This window comes from Episyrphus balteatus, chromosome 3 (genome assembly GCF_945859705.1).
Source record: "Episyrphus balteatus chromosome 3, idEpiBalt1.1, whole genome shotgun sequence".
Taxonomy (NCBI): domain Eukaryota; kingdom Metazoa; phylum Arthropoda; class Insecta; order Diptera; family Syrphidae; genus Episyrphus; species Episyrphus balteatus.
Window position 1 is genome coordinate 18,571,777 of NC_079136.1, and position 20,488 is coordinate 18,592,264.

The window sequence follows — 20,488 nt, forward strand, 5'->3', positions numbered from 1 at the left end:
AATTTTACAATGTTACAATTTTACAATTTTACAATTTTACAATTTTACAAATTTTACAAATTTTACAATTTTACAATCTAACAATTTTACAATTTTACAATATTACAATTTTACAATTTTAAAATTTTACAAATTTTACAATTTTACAATCTAACAATTTTACAATTTTACAATATTACAATTTTACAATTTTAAAATCTTACAATTTTACAATTTTACAATTTTACAAATTTTACAATTTCAAAAATTTACAATTTTACTATTTACAAACATTTTTTAGCCAGCCTCAGAAAAGTTGGGAAGTACTTAAAATCTTTTAAAAATAAGAATAAGCAATTGAGGAACATGTTCACATACGGTAGGTACCGTTGGAAAAATAATAATGACTAAAATTAATGAGTAGAGATAAATCTTTTACAATTAAGCAGAACAAAATATGTTTTTTATTATTTTCTATAATTAAAAATCGCATATCTTAATCCACCAGAGGCTAAATATTACTTTCTTTTGAACAAAAGCATCCCACCAAACAAAGAAAAAGCAGAAAAAAGTTAACTGCTAACTCATATTCATATTTTATATGCAAAATAAAAGTTATTCTTTTTCCGTGATTTAGCTATGAATTTAACAAAATATGCAAACGTCATAAACTTTATTATCACTAATGACCGTTGCAGTATGAAGGTGATTTGTATGCTGACTGGATGTACTGACTTAACGAATTTTCTATCTTTTCTTTTTCGAGACATGATGATAATATGCGGCTTTGAGGAAAAATAAGGAAATTCATATATGCGGAAGGAGAGATGTGTTTTGTAATAATAAAAATGTAAAGAGCATTTTGTGGCGTTGACGATGCAACTTGCAAAATGCAAAACTGAAAGTTTACACAATAGTTTGGTTATTATATCTTTTTTTTTTAGAAACTTTACTCGTACAGATATGTACATATTGCATTTGCAAAATGAAAATTGTGTCTTGTCAATGAAATCAAGCATAAAAATGTTATATGACTATTCACAAAAATGCACAAAACTCACTTAATGGTTGGCAGGATGCTTTGGTTGAGTTCATTAACTTTCTAAAAAATAGATATCCTATATCTATTTCACCATGAACAGTATCAATGTGTGGTGCAAAAGCATTTAATTTTTAAGAATATCTTCGTATGCTCATGCTCATACTCTTCGCTCATTCTTTAATTAATAATTAATTTAATTTAATATTGGGCCTCATTTCGTTCAGCATTATAAAATATTTTTAAATAATGCGTCATATTGCATGATAATAAATTTTCTAGATAGTTCAACAGATTTCTCCTCTTCTACTGTTGCGATTAAAAAAAGCCAAAAAAATGAATTTAACAAAAAGCAAGTATACGCCACAGTGTACGTGAACAACGTGCAAATAATGTCAATTACAATTATTTTGTAATAGTGTTAAAAAATGAGCAGATAAACAAAAAATTTTCAAATAAGAATCAAACATTTGAAAGTATTTAAAGTTTTAAACGAGAATGAGTGTGATTTTAAAAATGTTATACATATTTTGGTCTCTATTTGTCGGAATAACTTACATAGACTTTTAAACAAAAACCTAATGTGAACTATATATCCAGCAAAATTAAGTTTTTAATCATTAAAACTGGCAAAAGTTTTTAAGGATTTAAGTTCTACCTAAAAGCTTATGTGACAGTTAATGCAGAGAAAAAAGTAGGGAATAAGATTTTATGTTCTACTTTCAGCAAATTGGTCTAAGGGCCACTTACTGAAACGAAACTAGAATAAATATTATTTAAGTTTCATTTCAGCATGTGACCCTTAAGTAATTTAAGTAGTATTCCCTACTTTTTCATCTTCGTAAACTGTCACATAAATTTTTATGTAGAACTTAAATTTTTAAGTTTCGTTTGAGCAAACGGCTCTAAGACTTTTAATTGTTTTTTAATCTAGTTTCTGGAAACATTGCAGCGTAGAACGTTTAAGCCCCTTCAAGAACACAGCTTGTTAATTTGAAAATAATGAAGTTTCAGTGAATTGGAAAATTTTTAAAAGTAAAAATTGTTTTTATATTTTTTTTTTAACTTTGACCTCGAATATCTCTAGAATGGTTAGATTAATGAAAAAAGTTAATAAGACCTTTTTTGTGGAACAATCTGTTTTCTACAAAAATATGTCATGCGCGTTTAATTTATTATAGTTTTTCAATTTGTTACAAAATTAAGAACAAAAAACAAATTTTTAAAGATTTTATCGATTTTTGGATCTCAAATATCTACTAAATGGTTAGATAATTGAAAAAAGTGTATAAGGACTTTTTTGTAGAACGTTCAATTTTCTACAAGAACATGTGAAGACATTTGCTAAAAAGTCGATTTAAAAAAAAATGATTTTTTTTTTAGTAGAAGCTTGATGTAAAAATGGAAAATTGCGAAGCGGAGGACCTTCCCATTAATATTAAGAGCTCATATTTATTGTGTATATTCTAGAGGTGTCTAGCAATCGATTTTTCGGAATACAAAATCGAAAAAAACGAATTTCGATTTTTTTGACCCACCCTAATACATATACATACCTAACGATTGAAAACTCGAGATATCACTTTAGTGGAAATAATGTGTGACTGTCTTCTTATTTTCAAAATCATTGTATGTTATTCATTAGTGATGGGAGCTATCGAATGGTTTGAACTATCGATAGTTAGTAACTGAATGATTTGAACTATCGAATAGTTTATTCATTCATTCATTTATTCATTCGAATAAAAACTATCGAATACAAACTATCGAATAAAAACTATCGAATAAACTATCGAATAAAAATACTATTCGAATGAAAAAACTATCGTTCAAGAAAACTATTCGAATGAATAGACTATCGTTTAAGAAAACTATTTGAATGAAAAAACTATCGTTTAAGAAAAGTATTCGAATGAGAAAACTATTGTATAAAAAAACAATTCGAATGAAAAAACTATCGAATAAAAATAACTATTCGAATGAAGAAACATTCGAATAAAAAACTATCGAAAGAAAAAATTATTCAAATTAAAATAGTAACTAAATAAACGAATGAATGAATGATTTCAAACTATCGAATGAATGAATATTTTACAACTATCGATAGTTTGATAGTTTTTATTCGATAGTTCTCATCACTAGTATTCATTATGTTATTTATTTTCTCTTTCCCTTTGTTTTTTGTTAGATTTTTCTATTTTACTGTCTATATTTTTAAAAGAAAAATTGTGTTTTCAATTCTATTTCAATTCGATTTCTCATATTTATTCTGAAATTTTCGAATAATGGCAAATAAAATTCTAGTCTTTTGCATTCCACCCATTTTATCTTTTGTACCTTTGTGCAAATCAAGAATTTCAGACTTAGCATTTTTCTCCTCTAACAAAATATACCTAGTTTTCCAAAATAAAAAAAATGATACAGTGTAGTATAGTTTTTTTTTTTGAAACCATTTTTTTTTTTAACTCTCAACCAACATTATATTAAATTTTAATGTTATCTTGTTGCTTTTATCGAATTACTACTTTTTTGATCAATTCACCGATAATAAAATGAAATGAATTTATAAGTTAAACTTATGTGTTATTCAAAACTTCCATAAATGGCGATGTGGCATGTATAATGTTTTGTTGCTTGCAACTTGTCTTATCGTTGAATATTGCCTATTAAAAAAAGACTGCAGATTTATTGAGTGATTAATGCATATTCATAAGCTGATACATATTTTTTAAGTTATGTTTTTTTTTTTTTCATTTAGAAATTAATGTCTTATTTTATTACTTCGGAAGTATTGCTTAAGAAGCTCGAACACTTAATATTTTTCATTGCAATACAACATTATTGAATTAATTAATTTCACAACGAAATGATACCTCGAGCTGAAAGACGGTGTTTTTTTTTATAAACCTTGTGAATTTGTAGCAAGTCAAAAATAGAATTATCTAAGATAAAAGCTGTCTTCTTTTAGAACAGAATTTTCCCAAATCTTTCGAAGTAAAATACTTTTTAACCAATCTTGAAAGGACCACTTAGATGTAATTGCAAGTAACCTTTTAATCTTGCCTAAGCGATTTCAAGCTGTTTAATTATTCAAATTAGCTCATAGGCATGCAAATTATCCTAAATTTAGGCATTAACCTGGCAGATAAATCCCAAAAAGTGTTATGTCTTGACTTTTGATGAGAACATCATAAATTCCAATAAGGGACAAACTACCTCAAATGATCCACACCCAAAATCTCCTTTAAAGTACATTCGCCACCAAAATCGATGATCTTCCAGCTTTTTAAAGCCAAAATTTCATCATAATTTTACGAGTAGCTACACGTAACAAAACAATAAATTTTCCAACTTCCTTATTAATGTTTCAACACTAATTTCAAAAATTACCTCAAAGCGGCTGTTAACCTCATATATTTTTTATGAGCAAAAAGTTCAAGTAGCTCAAATAAGGAAAGGTTCTTTTTATGACGAGACTTTACCCCACACAAAATGACCCTGTGACTTGATTATCCTATTTCAATAAAAAAAAAAAAAACCATCCATATATCCACCCAAAAGCCATAATAATTGCTTGCAAGCTATGAAGAACAGTTCCAAAAAGTCTCTACCTACTTAAATTTGAAATTCCGTTACTTTCGGTTATGATCCGAGAAACCATAACTGTAACTGTGCACTCTTCTTGTTCGACCAAGCGCATTGAAGCAAAGTGTAGGATCGTATGGCCCAGGGTCATCCGCCAGCAGCAGGACAACTATAATACACATGAGCACTTCTTCCATAACTGGACATGATGATGCTCTGATGCAACGGACTAGAAAGAACGAAGAAGAAGGTCCATCCTAGACTTGTGTCGTGGTAGCAAAAGTTAACTATCGATTGTAGTGCGCGACCCACACGTTAATCTCTGAAGCCATTTACATTTTTTTATACCTACCTCCTCTGGCTTGATGTTCCTTATGTCCATGGATTGTATAGGAATTTAGTTCTGGAGGATGTGCAGCTCGCATTCAAGACTTAAAGGAGTTCATGCAGCACTGTGAGGCGACTAGGTATTGTTTGTCACTGAACAATAACATTGCAGCCGCGCCAATTTTAATAATCCGTGACGGGGGCACACACATTTTCATGTGAATGTCTGTCTGGCTGGATTGTTGTGTTGAATGCTGCTATTTTCAAGGCAGCCATCAGCAATATAATCGTGGAAGACGAAAAGAAGTGAAATGGTCATTGTTGCTGACTTGAATCGGTTATATAGGTACTTTGTCTAAGTGCATTTGGGCCTTAAGGGAAATTATGAATTATTTATAATGAAAAAACCCCATCTTGGCTTTGGTTGGCTAAATTGTTTATGTGTTGGCCAATGGCAATAACCCGTTGAAGGCAAAACGGGATATAGTTGAGACAAATTGCATCTTCACTTTTTTTGTGCTTCCATTATTATCTGCGCGGTGCTATGCGAACGTGGTGGTGTGAAATATTTTGCAATTGTTTTGGATAGGACGTATGACTTTTAGTTCAACAAAGACAAAACAACTTAAATTAATTTAGTTCAGTACCGAAATGTTTAGTACCGAAATGCTACATTGAAGATGAAGATGAAGATGGAAGATGGAAGATATGGAAGATGGAAGATGGAAGATGGAAGATGGAAGATGGAAGATGGAAGATGGAAGATGGAAGATGGAAGATGGAAGATGGAAGATGGAAGATGAAGATGAAGATGAAGATGAAGATGAAAATGAAGATGAAGATGAAGCTGAAGATGAAGATGAAGATGAAGATGAAGATGAAGATGAAGATGAAGATGAAGATGAAGATGAAGATGAAGATGAAGATGAAGATGAAGATGAAGATGAAGATGAAGATGAAGATGAAGATGAAGATGAAGATGAAGATGAAGATGAAGATGAAGATGAAGATGAAGATGAAGATGAAGATGAAGATGAAGATGAAGATGAAGATGAAGATGAAGATGAAGATGAAGATGAAGATGAAGATGAAGATGAAGATGAAGATGAAGATGAAGATGAAGATGAAGATGAAGATGAAGATGAAGATGAAGATGAAGATGAAGATGAAGATGAAGATGAAGATGAAGATGAAGATGAAGATGAAGATGAAGATGAAGATGAAGATGAAGATGAAGATGAAGATGAAGATGAAGATGAAGATGAAGATGAAGATGAAGATGAAGATGAAGATGAAGATGAAGATGATGATGAAGATGAAGATGAAGATGATGATGAAGATGAAGATGAAGATGAAAGATGGAAGATGGAAGATGGAAGATGGAAGATGGAAGATGGAAGATGGAAGAGGAAGATGGAAGATGGAAGATGGAATATGAAGATGAAGAACAGCTTTTAAAAGTTTTTAATGCTTTAGTATCACTCTTCTTGGAAAGTGATCAAATAACAGCTTTTTTACTTTCAAATATTTCTTCAAAATTAAAAATAAATATATCTATTCTCTCCATTTGGATATCTATTTCTACTACAAGTCAACTTTTTTTTGTCTTGGTTCTTGCAGATTGCAGCACAAAATTTGCATTACACATGTTTTTTTTTTTTTATATTACACAACAAAATCTACTACAACTATAACGATTTTTCATTTGGCTAACATAAATTTTCAAAAGCGTGTGATATTTTTGTGTACAATGATACAACTTGTATCTACTATTACCCAGCTTCGTTATAGACCACAACAAAAAAGCAACAAAAAAAGATACTCTACAACATGGACTGGAGAGACATCAAGTACATTTTATCTATAATCCAATTAATTTGTGGCAAGTGTCTCGCCAACACCTGATTGCAGTATATTTTCCTGATTAGCCATAAATACGCGAGGCCTTTTTTGTTTGTGCGGCCTCTCATGATGATGATGGTAATTTGCTCCTGTTTTTTTTTTGATAAACATTAAAGTGTTAAAGTATAGTCGTATGTCATTTAAAGATATAGAGTTAGGATATAAACTCCATCCAAATGTGATATAAAGTAGTTTTTGCTATTTTTTATTGAAAACACTTTAAAATGGTATTGGAGGTAAGTTGGAGGTATCTTACATTAAAAAAGGAAATTGAGATACTAAATCTAAAGTTGTAACTGAAGACACTGGGGGGTTACAAGTTACAAAGTTGCAAATTTTTAAACATTGTAATTGCAAGTTTTGAGCTTGAAAACCAAAGAAACTGTAATCTTAAAGCCCCTTAAGCAAATCCTGATAAATAGATTAAAAAACAGTAAATGGTTACATTAAAAAACTGCTCCTGAATGATAAATCTTCTCAAGTCGATTAAATAAATTATTTGCATTTATAAACAGCTACCATTTTAGAACGAAATCGTCAAAATCTCTCCCGCACCTTAATTCCCAAAAATGATTAATAACCTCCAACTACAAGCATTCGCTTTTGATGAATTGTCTGCATTTCCGTTGCTGCTCCAAATACACTAAGCATAATTATTATCCTCTTTTTGAAATATGATATGCTTAGCGCACTTCTTGTTCCCTATCCCACCGAAAGGAGATGGCCACCATGAGATTGGCGGCGGTGGCCCCGTTAATATCAATGGGAGTCATGTTTCATTACAAACGGAAGAGTGAAGTAAAAAAATAAAAAATGGCAAAATAAAACCTGATCTTGAAATCCGCGTAGACGCCAAGTCGAACCTTACATGACATCGTGCAAAAAAAATAAAATTTACAGAAACACATAAAACCCTTAAACATGCGCACAGAGAGATGAATAATCTTGATCATCGGTATCCTGGTTTCTGATCAAACAAATAAACGAAAGAAAAGAAATAAAAAAAAACTACATCCTCTCTCGGTTGTTCTTCTGGCTTTAGTGTGCGCGGAATGCGTGTCCTGATCTCGTGATTAAATTTTACATCATGTTTTATAACTTGTAGAGATTGTTGTTCGAACTTATGTTGTTTTGGGATTTAGTTTTGGACCTTAGATCTTGATGTATTTCCTTCCTTTGGGATTGTTATTTGCTATGTTTAATGTGTGTGTGGTAAAGCTTATGGCTTATACAAGTCTAGAACGTTAATCATTTGGAAGTAAGAACATAAAGAATTAAAAATAAAATAAACGGAAACATTTTTAATTCTATATTTAGCTTGTATAAGTAAGGCTGATGGAGTGATGTAGTAAAGAATAAAATAAAAGAAGTTTAATGTTAAAGGTATTTTATTTAGCAGCTCAAAGCAAAACTATAAATATAGGCCATTACATAAGTAGAATATGAAAAGTATTAATATTTCTTTCATATGAGATAACAACAATATTTAAGCACTAAATATTAAATATTAAAATATAATTTAATATAATTTCGTTTTAATTAAGGAACTAAGGATAGAGACATAAAAAGAAGTGTAGTCAATTAAGGAAAACCATAATTTTACTTACAAAAAAAAAAAAAAAAAAAATGGATTTGCTTTTTCCTTTGAATAAAAACTATTTGATTTTTTGCTGTGTCTTTATTCAGTTTTTGATTTTACTAATTTTGATAATCTAACGTTAAACGTTCAAGGTCAAAAAAAATTAAGTCATAAACATCCACAACTATAAACAACTCTGCCAAAAATCTATAGTGTTTGATGTGGGTCTTCTTTTACAGAATAAACAAAGATTTATGTACATTATCAGTAAAGTGACGAGTACAAAATATTTTTATTTTAAAAATCAATTAATAGTTAAGAATATTTCTTAGTTTTTCATTATTAAAAAAAAAGTTACACATACGCCATAGTGAACTATTGACTTTTTGTAAAATGATATACATTTTTTACTGTATACCAATCCCCTAAGCTTTAAATAGGCATATTATGCTGCGTATTCCTTAAAAAAAAATATGGGACTGAGGGGCAGTTTTCTAACGAATAAGAAGCAATTTTTCACAAATTGATGACTTCAAACATAATTTTTGAAGTTATACTTCTTATGGGAGGGTGGGTATGAAAATTTACTTTTTGACAAGAATGTCAAAGGGATTATGACGCGATCACCCTGGGTAGCAGGGCTGTCGTTTCACCTTTAGAGTAGGCAGTACTTTAGTATTTACAAATGCAGTACGCCGCAGTACGGCAAACATAAAACACACAACACGTTGCAAGTTACATGTTTCATGTGGCAAGTTGCATGTGGCAAGTTGTATGTGGCAAGTTGCATGTGGCAAGTTGCATGTGGCAAGTTGCGTGTGGCAAGTTGCATGTGGCAAGTTGCGTGTGGTAATTTCCATGTGGCAAGTTGCCAGGGTTGCAAAAAGCTCACATTTCAGCTCAGCTCACAGCTCAGCTCAAATTTGAGCTAGCTCACTTTTGAGCTAGTTACCATAGCTTAGCTCATTAGAGCTGAGCTGAAAGTGAGCGCCCTCAACTTCCAACGCCTATATCTCGGAATTTTGAAGAAAATGAAAAAAAATTTTTTGATGCCAAAAGTTAGCGGGGACTCTAACCTACATTTGGGTACAACTCTCATCCCTGTAGGTCCACGCGTTCTCAAACTGGGAGAACTTAAAAGTAAAAAAAAAATAGGCACGATTCTGAAAAAATAGGCATGATGTGGCGGTTTAACATGGAAGCCGATTTTTTAAAAATCTGACAATGTGCAAAGCGTAGGCCCATGACACAAGTTATCATTTGGCATCACTCCCAATAATTGCTCTCAAGCGGTTTAGCTTCCAGGAGCGTTCAAAGATTCGGGGATTTTTGGAAAAAAATTTTTACCCCAACTTTCAAACACGATTTTCTCGGAATTTTGAAAAAAATTGAAAAACCGGATTATACCACTATCGGGTAGCTGAGAATATAACCTTTCATATGGAACTACCCCCTTATCTCTAGGTCAAAGCGTTCCCACGCCTATATCGCGGAATTTTGAAGAAAATGAAAATAAAATTTTTGATGCCAAAAGGTAGCGGGGACTCTAACCTACATTTGGGTACAACTCTCATCCCTGTAGGTCCACGCGTTCTCGAACCGGGAGAACTTAAAAGTAAAAAAAAAATAGGCACGATTCTGAAAAAATAGGCATGATGTGGCGGTTTAACATGGAAGGCGATTTTTTAAAAATCTGACAATGTGCAATGCGTAGGCCCATGACACAAGCTATCATTTTGCATCACTCCCAAAAATTGCTCTCAAGCGGTTTAGCTTCCAGGAGCGTTCAAAGATTCCTGAATTTTTCGAAAATAAAAAATTACCCCAACTTTCAAATGCGATTTTCTCGGAATTTTGAAAAAAGAAATATTTTACTAAAAAAATAGAAATATACCTATTTACTATTAAAAAAACCAAGAGAAAAGATCACGAAAAATTATTTGTTTTATTTATAAAAATATCCATGTGTTAAAATAATTCCATTAATAACTAGAACCAAACATCTTAAGCTATGGTGTTTTATAAAAGTTTAAAATATCTTCATATTTCATTATACTTTCCAAATAAAAATCAATGTATCCTCTCACCCATCACAGCTAAGCTCAGCTCACTTTACCTTAGCTCAAATGAGCTGAGCTATGGTAGATAGCTCAAAAGTGAGCTAGCTCAAAATTTGAGCTGAGCTCAGCTCACTTTTGAGCTTTGGAGCAACCCTGAAAGTTGCATATTGCTACTACTAGTGCTGAAGCACACACAATTCTCATAAAATTACCATATCGCACATTTTATGCGTAATTCATTTACTTTCGTTAAGCATATACCGTACGTTCTGAACCGCACAACATGAGTAAATTTCTCAGAATAAATTGAAAACTACATGGACGCAAGGAGAATGAAAGAATTAATTTATTGTTTATTGTTCACTTGATAAAAATGTAAAAAAACGAAGTGTGGATTAATTAATTAAAAAATAGAATTTAAAAATATCAAATGAAATTCATTTACATATACTGAATGAGAAGTATAACTTCAGTCGCGTGTACATGTGTACACACACTCTTTTTTTTTTTCAAATTTTTAATATACAAATTTGTTGAATTAATAGTATGAGAAAAATAACATATGTAGATAAGAAAACATATAATTCCTTTTTTAAAGTAGAAAAACAACATCTCAAATGAATTTGAGCTCCAAAAAAGTATGCAATTCACTCTCTTTTACTAAGAAAATAATTTTTAAAAAATATGTTTTTTTGAAATAATTTTTTGAAAACCTTTTTTTTTGTAAGTGGGTAACATATACTGTATTCTATTTACTATCAGTAACACCTTAAACCAAAATTTCAAAAAAATTCGAAAATTTGATTTTTCAAATAAAAATTTTTAAGTTTTTTTTTTTTTAATCCAAAAAATGGTTTTTTTCTCAAAATTTTTTTTTTTAAACCGTATGAATTCTTTTTGCATACAATTTTTTGTTGAAATTAAATAAGTTGTTCGGGAGGAATTCAGATTTTAAAAAACGGGTCTAAATCAGGTACCGTTTTTTGGAAAAAAAATTTTTTCATTCAAAGATAGACCTTGTCTAAAAGCTATTATATGGTTTCTTTTTTTTTTGACAAAATCTTCGGACTCGTTTTTGTTATTGTTAAAACAAAACTTTTCCGAAATTGTTAGCTATACCTAATACAAGGGGGTCAATTCCAGATCTGTGAAACTGTGAAGTAATAAGTTGTATCACGTTAAAACAAACTTAAAAAATGTAGTAAAAAAAAAATAAAAAATAAAACAAATTCAAAAATTTTTCATATGAAAACTGAAATGGTAAATTTTTTATCACAGTTTCACAGATCGGGAATTGACCCCCAGGTACCCATACCAACTTAATTGAATGAAGTGGTTTTGAAAAAATGATCCTCAAACTCAGAATTTTGAAAAAAAACAAAAATTAATCAAAACATTTTACCAACGGTTTTTCGAAATTGTTTGGTCATGCTTATTGTTAGTTGAATTCAGAAGAGAAAAATGTAAATGTAGACCCATATGAGACAGTAAGCATACGTCGTAAATATAATTTAGATGTTTTAGATTAGGTATTTATCGGACTGTCAATGCAAGCCCAAAATAAAGCTTATCGTTATCATCAATAAAAACAAAATTGTCTGAATCCACCTTGATTGTACGTTTTTATCAAAAACGCTGTTTATCTGAAGCAAAATGCTGCTTCTATTTATTGATCTGCTCCGAACTTAGGAAATTACTATTATACATTTCACCAAGTATTTCTCTGAACAATAAGAGCTCCTTTTTAGCTCTTTTTTTAGCTCCTTTATAGCTCCTTTTAGCACCAATTTTGGGCCTCAAAGGCCAAAAATCAATTATTCGATTTTTTTTTTTGGCAAAGTTAGAAGTCAAGGTAATTTTTCGTCATTTAAATTATATTATGTAAGGTTTATCTTCTTACTTGCAGATCTCTTCATACTTATGTAAAAGTAATGAGCCTCTTTTTCCATTTTCCCCTACATTTCTTTCGATTGAAATAAGTATCAGTTAGCTGCTTTTTTTTTTTGTTTAAGTAACACATAGTCATCTATCATCAACTTTTCAAACCCAAAGGAATTTGGTTCCTAATTGCATTAACTACACCATAAGGCTTAAACCACACAACATAATAATTCCCACGTAACTAACCATTTATTCATTAAAAAAAGTTAAATTATAAAAAAAAAAAAACTTAACACCAATGTCAATCAAAAATCAGAATCACACTAACAACTTTCGAAAGTGCTGCTCCATTTAATACAAGACCTGCACAAAACGTTTCCCTACAAGGCTTAAAAGCCCCACAGTTGTTACCTTAATAAAAAGTGAATTTCTGTCTTTTTTTTTGAATTTTTTTTTTTTTTAATTTTATTAACACCAGCTACTTTCTGCCACTGCGCACTGCTACATCCTGTCGTCACGTTTGCAGTCTCGTCTGATTTAACTTTTAATTTAGATATTTATTACCAATCCCAAAATGGCAAAGACATCAAGCTGGGAAATTGTAACACAAAATACCTTACAACTGCGAAGACAAGACAAGATATAACTCGGAGGCGATCTCTCTGATCTCTGCTCTATGTGGTGGATGGATTCTTTGATTTCGAATTCGAATAAAAATTATTTTTCTATATTACCCTGAGCCTCTGGAAAGGCCTTTGAGCAAGCATAAACACTTTTGTACTTAAAAGTCCAATGCGCGTTTTTAATTGAGTTGTAAATCAATCATTTTAATTACAAAATATATACGTTGCATCATTAAGATAGTTTGGGTGAATATTATAAAAGGCTCCTCTGTATCGGTTTTTTTGACTTGGCGATGAATATTCGACGAACACCGCCCCTGGCCATGCAATAAAGTGCCGCACGGTACACTGGTGGTGCCTTGATGTCCTTTCGCTCGCGTCAACTGCGCAGCCGCCGCTGCCGACAACCATAGCGACAACTAAACTCTATGCACAACCAAATCGGCCATCTTTGCACTCATAATTTTCCGCTACATTACTGACGGATGAGTGTTCGTTACCGTTAGTGGTAGTTGGTTTGGTGCCTTTTGCCATTAACAGCGCATTGCTTTGCTGAGACTTTTGTCGAGTGAAAGGTTAGCATAATGGTTGCGGTCATGTTGCGCCTGCATTTTGTGTGTTTTACTGTCTGTGTGCGCTGGTGGTTTTAATTTCCCACGAGTAATGCACCATAACTACATCACAAAACTTGAGTTGAGTGCTTTATAGCTGCTGAATTAGCTACGCCGCCGACCGACAACACACAAAAGTTGCATAATCTACGGCGCGCAAAACAAGGGTATTGCTTTTAATTAGGTTGGTTTTTTAGCCAGTGTTTCACCAAAATAATGCCTATACCAACTTTATTGGTTTTAATTAATTAATATTTTTGGCTTTAGATGTTAAATGTTTGCTTTCAAGTTGAAATTGATGAATCAATCACTAGTTTTTTAATCGATAAAAAAGTAATATGGGTTTAGTATAAGTTTTCAATTAACTCAAGTTGATTGAGGTCAAAAGAGTTATAAAAGTGTGCAAGAGCATAACAACTTTAAAATACATAGTTGCAAACTTAAAGTAAAGGTATAAAAAGGCAATTCAAATTAGTGTGATGTTACAATAATATAGTTTCAGCAAAGATAAGAAATTTTATTTAGACGTAGGCCAGCAAAATTAGCTACTAAGAATACTTTACTAAAGGCTAATTTTTCTCGTTCCTAGTTAACTATTAAAAAAAAGTTAACTATAAAAAAAAGTAAAATATGTATGTCACCATTTTTTAAGAGGTAAGCTAGTAGATAATAACGTTGCAAAGAATTTCTATTTACTTACTTAAGTTCTTAAAGAATGATTGGTTTTAAGGAATTTAGTACAGAATTTATAACCTTCCTCGAAAAACACAATTTCACCAACAATTATTTTATGAAGTCTCTTTATTCTTATTTCTATCCCAAACAGAATTTTGTTAGCAAATTTCATTACAGTGGCTCATCATTCTATAAAATAAAAACACCCTTTTAACCATGATATTCTTAAAGACACTTTAGATTCTATAGCTTTTAATCTTAGAATTAACATAATTGCAGAATTTCAATATGTTAACATTACTATTATTAATTACTTAGTTTTAGCTATAGGCTGACATTTTCTATACACCTCAAAAAAATACCCCTTTTAATTAAAAAATTATAGAATTAGATACTTAATTCGTAGTTTATTAGGCAAAACAAAATTCGATATAAAGTTCGTAAGGATACCATTTACACCATTAATTTTCCTTAGGGTTGTGGCCAAAATTCTGCCAGGGTCAAAATTCTTTTGTCAAAATTCTGTTTTTCAAAATTCTGTTTTTTTTAAATTCTGCTTTCATAATTCTGTTTTTCAAAATTCTGCAAAAAATTATGTGCCCTGGTGCCTGTGGTGAATGAAATATTTTTACAAATTTTAACTGGGGTAATACATATTTAATTTTTTTTTGTCAAAGCCTGGTTGTTACTAATTTTGAAATTCATCTTTTCTTTGATTTTCCTTAGGGTTGGGCCAAAATTCTGCCAGGGTCAAAATTCTGTTTTTCAAAATTCAGTTTTTTTCAAAATTCAGTTTTTTTCAAAATTCTGCAAAAATTTAAAAAACTCTTTTTTAATATTTTGCAAAATTCTGTAAAATCATCTTCTTGAAAAATTATCTACCTATTTGATTACTTACCGACATAATTTGTCATTCTTTGAATGCATATTAATTTTTGTTTTATAAATAAATAAATTTGAAAATATTAAGAAAAGATTTTTAATACTAAAAACTTTTCCGAAAATAATTCCAAATTTTTTAATTTATCAAATAAAGATGAATATTCAAAAATTTGAATAAGAAAAGGAATATTTTGTATCAAACAACATCGCGTTTCCAATAGTTATAGATTTTATTTGAAAGAAAGTCAGTCTATGCATTTTAAAAAATATTTGCGACACTTAAACAAAAAAATTTAGGAAAGTACCAATGTTGAATTACATTAATGAGGTGTATTTTTCTTTAGTCAGCGCATATGCTATAAAAAAAAAAAACAACAGAATTGGCAGAATTTTTCTGTTCAAGTATAATGCTGGCAGAATTTTGAAAAGCAGAATTTTAAAAAGCAGAATTTTGAAAAGCAGAATAGAAAAAAAGCAGAATTTTGAAAAACAGAATTTTCGTTAAAAAAGCAGAATTTTGAAAAGTAGAATTTTGAAGCCAGAATTTTGACCCGGTCCCTTTTCCTTATTAAAGAATAAAACACCCTTTCACCTAAATTATTTTTAAAAATGTGCCGTGGTGCCTGTGGTGAATGAAATATTTTTTACTAATTTTAACTGGGGTAATACATATTTAATTTTTTTTTTCAAAGCCTCGTTGGTACTAATTTTGAAATTTATCTTTTCTTTGAAAAAAAAAAAACACCCTTTCACTGAAGATGATTTTTCAGACTCTTTAGATTATTAGGTTTTGTAACAAACGAAACCTTTCCACCTTTTTTTGAAAAAATAATAAGATTTACGTCAGCTCTTATGAAACCTTACTCACACATAACTCAACACTTAAAAAAACAACCAAAATCAAAACTAAATTGGCTAAAGTTAACACTTTTTTCTTAAAACCGATGACAAATTTGAAAATAAGTCAACCAAACCTTCATTAAATTAAAGACCATGTTTTAGTTGCAAGTTAAAAAAAAAAAATCGTGTTGTTTCAACTTTACCCGCATTTGGGGCAAAGTGTAACATATATCGGTATAGGTTGTACCAAGAACCAAAAATAAGAGAAATAATGCCTTTTTTCGTAATATAGAAAAATGCATAAATCTTCATTTAATAACTCAACTTATCAGGATTTGAACCTCGGTCATAAAAATTTGGGGAGCAAATTTGAAAAAAGTGGAGCAAATATATGATTTTGCATGACAGTAGTCTTAAATTAAAGTCAATTCAATTCATAAATAATTGTTTTCAAGCTTTATATGAAGTACAGGCAAAATTTACTTTTTCGTGGAACGAAATACAGGAAGGCTGATTTTTTCACATCTGAAAGAAGGGTGTTAGAAAAGCTTAAGCCCTGTTTTTCGGGACGCCACATTCCTGGTGAAATCCGGAATTTAAAAAAAAACGCGAATTGGTCTATATCTCCGAAATACTATTGGCTTGACCGAATAAGTTACTCAACATCTTTTTTTGTGCATTCACTGTTTTTCAGCGAGGACAACACTTTTGACGTTATGTTGTTTTATTATTTCAATTTTTCTCAGTCTTTATGATAGTTAAACATCATAAAAGCTGTAGAGCATTAAATTTCCATTAATTTGGTATACTTTTCAAGATTATATGACTTTTAAAACCAAAGATACGGAACTTTAAAGAGCAATTCCTCTTATTATTTTCAAACAATTATACTAATGATGAAGAAGATTGGTTATATATTACAAATTCTATATACTACTGCAATCAGTAAAGTAGAAGAATAAGCATTATATATAATTGTACTTGTCAAATAAAATTGATTTAGGCCCAATTTATTCACTCTCCATTATTTTTAAAGGCTCCATTAAAAATTATAAAACTGTCAAATCGCATACAAATTTTAAAATTTCCCTTTTTTAATGGCGACTTTAAATTTAATGGAGTGTGAATAAATTGGACCTTAATATAGCTTTTTACGGCCTTTTAGTACAGGTAAAATAGGCATTTAAAATAAAAAAATTGTTACACTCATGAAACTTGGCAAAAAGTTTGCTTTTGAGATAAGAACCAAGTACAAAAAAAGTCTATACAAAAAAGTTGGGTGGAAGGGTGTTTTTTCGCGGACAAGAGGGATTGGGTGAAGGTCAAAAATATACAGAAAAAAATTGTTTGTCGAAAATCATCATATGACACATGTTTTCAAAGTATTTTTTGATGTTGATTGTAATGACATAAAAATAAAGTCAATACGATTGCTCTAAAAAAAAGTTATAGCCGATTGAAAACAAGGGTGCTTGTTTTTTGACTTCAACATGTAAAATATAACAGAAACCCATGGGAAAAACATGCTACACTGGTGAAATTCGGAATGAAGGTTTTAGATAAAGCAGGGACAAAGGATTCATAAAGTTATTAAAATTATTATTGGTGAAAGGGTGTTTTTTTGATGGGTTAAGTTGTGCATGAGAAATGTATCATAACAGCAGACTTAAATTTTATTAATTTTTAAAACTTGGTGTAAATGTTTTAGTTGGTATAAGAATTGAGAATCTAAAAAGTGTACAAAATTATCTTGAGTGAAAGGGTGTTTTTTTTTAAGAAATGATGAAATTCGGAATTAGTACCACAAAAACTAGGAAAAAATTGTTACACCAATGAAATTTGGTAAAAATGTTTCATTTATAACAGAAACCAAGAACCCAAAAAGTCTATACAAATATTTTAGGTTAAAGGGTGTTTTCTTGGGAAATAGGGAAAAATCCACGATAAGTCCGATAATATCAATGGTATAAATGGTACTCTTACGAAATTCATTAAATATGTTCTCTTTCCAATGGAAATTACGAATAATGTAAGACTATACACTTTTTTTATGTGGAAGGGTGTTTTTTTTAGAAGTAAAGAAAATATGGGTATATTTGAAAAAGTGTGTAATACTAGATTAATATTAGTGGTACCCTATTGAAATTTAGCAATTATGTTACTTTTAAGATAAGAAACAAGAATCTAAAGTGTCTATAAAAATATCATGGTTGGCAGGGTGTTTTTTTGAGTGAAACAAAAATGATGGGTCACCCTAATGAAATTTGGTAAAAACATTGAATTTGGGATAGAAAGCAAGAATAAAGAGTTTTCATAAAAAAAAATTTGGTGAAAGGGTGTTTTTTTCAAAGAGACAGTAAAATCTTCAATTTGTCCCAAAAAGCCCTGTTAAAGTCAAAAAAACAAGCACCCTTGTTTTCAATCGGCTATAACTTTTTTTAGAGCAATCGTTTTTACTTTATTTTTATGTCATTAGAATCAGCATCAAAAAATACTTTGAAAACATGTGTCATATGATGATATTCGACAAACAATTTTTTTCTGTAAATTTTTGACCTTCACCCCCTCACTCTTGTCCGCGAAAAAACACCCTTCCACCCAACTTTTTTTATAGACTTTTTTGTACTTGGTTCTTATCCCAAAAGCAAACTTTTTGCCAAGTTTCATGAGTGGAACAATTTTTTTTTTTATTTCTTGATTTTATGTATTATTTTACCTGTACTATTTAGTCCAAACAAAAATTTGGCATTTCGTATCGGTTAAGCTGACTTGGACTCATCAGTTGACTTATCATGAGAACTCCCTAAAAAAATGTCACAGCAACAAAAATTTTTTTGTTTGATCTGACTACACTAACCATACCTATGTTTTTTGAGTTGCTGAAACGGTATTTGAAGGCTATTTTTCCCTATCACGTCAGGTTTTCGAGATACCTAACCTCAAAAGAGATGTTTGCATCTGGTTGTCTGTGAACTCTTTTTGGGTTGATCTAGAAAACCTGACTTGAATGATTAAATCGAACTTCAGATTCAGTTTCAGCGACAAAAAACACATATTATTAACATAGTCAATTTGAGCCAAAACACAATTGCATACAACAAAAGAAACCCTTAGCACTATATCTTTTAGAAGAATAGTCCTTTTTTCCATGAACGAACCGCCTTCCACTCACTATTTTTTTTTTTTTTTTTAATGTACTCTTTTGATCCTTCATCCTTATTGCAAATCAAAATTTTTGCCAAGTTTCATGAGGGTAACAATTTTTTTACCATGTTCTTTACTGTGAAAATATTTCAAGTTTGCTGCTCAGTTCTTTTGTTTAACACCATACTCATAGAAGTTCAGTACATTTTTTTAGATTTATTTGACATTTAAGTTTTTTTTTTATGTGCAAAGTGACATTGTACAATACCAGCAATTAAATAAAATGGGATTGAATTAAATTTTATCAGAATTAAATTTTCCTCCGTTTTCTTGAGTAGAAAAAATTGAAAATTGACGTTACAATAAAAATATGGACAAAATGAGGGCTCTCTTCTTATTAAAATATTTTTTTCCAATATTTTCAAACAAAGTATTTTGGTGTTTTTCAGTTCTATAGATAACAAAAAAATTTCGTTCACAAAAAGAACGTACAAATATTCCAAAGGCAGCGAAATCAACTGTGTACTTCTCCAGAACTTCACCAAGATAAAAAGAAAAAAAAAAAAAACTAAAAGAAAGACAACTTCTTATACAAAACTACTTACTGTCATCAATAAATATTAGAAGTTCCGTTTCGTTGAGTCTTCTTTATTACCCAATCAGCTTATAAAATTCAATGAAATTCGCACCTCACACAAATGACGACAATAACGATGGCGACGACCGACAACGAACGCAAAAATCCAATGGGCTAATGGGGGGACCTTTTCTTGTTGCGTTACAAAATTGCTTAAGCATTATTTTGTATTAACTCAATGTGTGGTTATTAAGTTTTATGGAGCCACCACCTGCCTTTCAACATTTTTTCTGACACTTTCAAGCCAAACAACGGCCACTTATATGGCAAAAGGAGTAAATATTTCCAGTTAAGTGTCCAGAAGAATTTCTAACTTAAGGACCACTCTGTTGGCTACTCGGTATGGTTGAGTATAGTGTTTGTGTTGGTTAGTCCATTGGCGTTCGTTGGGTCAATCAATTTGCATTTTTACGATGACAAATTTATTTGCACACTTCGCTACCTATGCTGTTGATCAATTACTATTTATTTCTCACGTAAAGTTTTGGTAAGGTATTCAGAGTGAAGTATCTTGGCGGCAAAAATAATTGATGTTTAATTAAAAACCTTTTGTCCCTTTTTATGTCGTGTCTGTGAAAATAGCTTTTATGGTTCTTGTAGACTGTTCGAAAAAAAAATTAGTAAACAATTTATTTTATATCCATCAAAAAACAACTTCTGTCTCTTTGATTTTTATGATCTTTTTAAATAATAAATTTTATTAATCCATATCGCCATTAACATT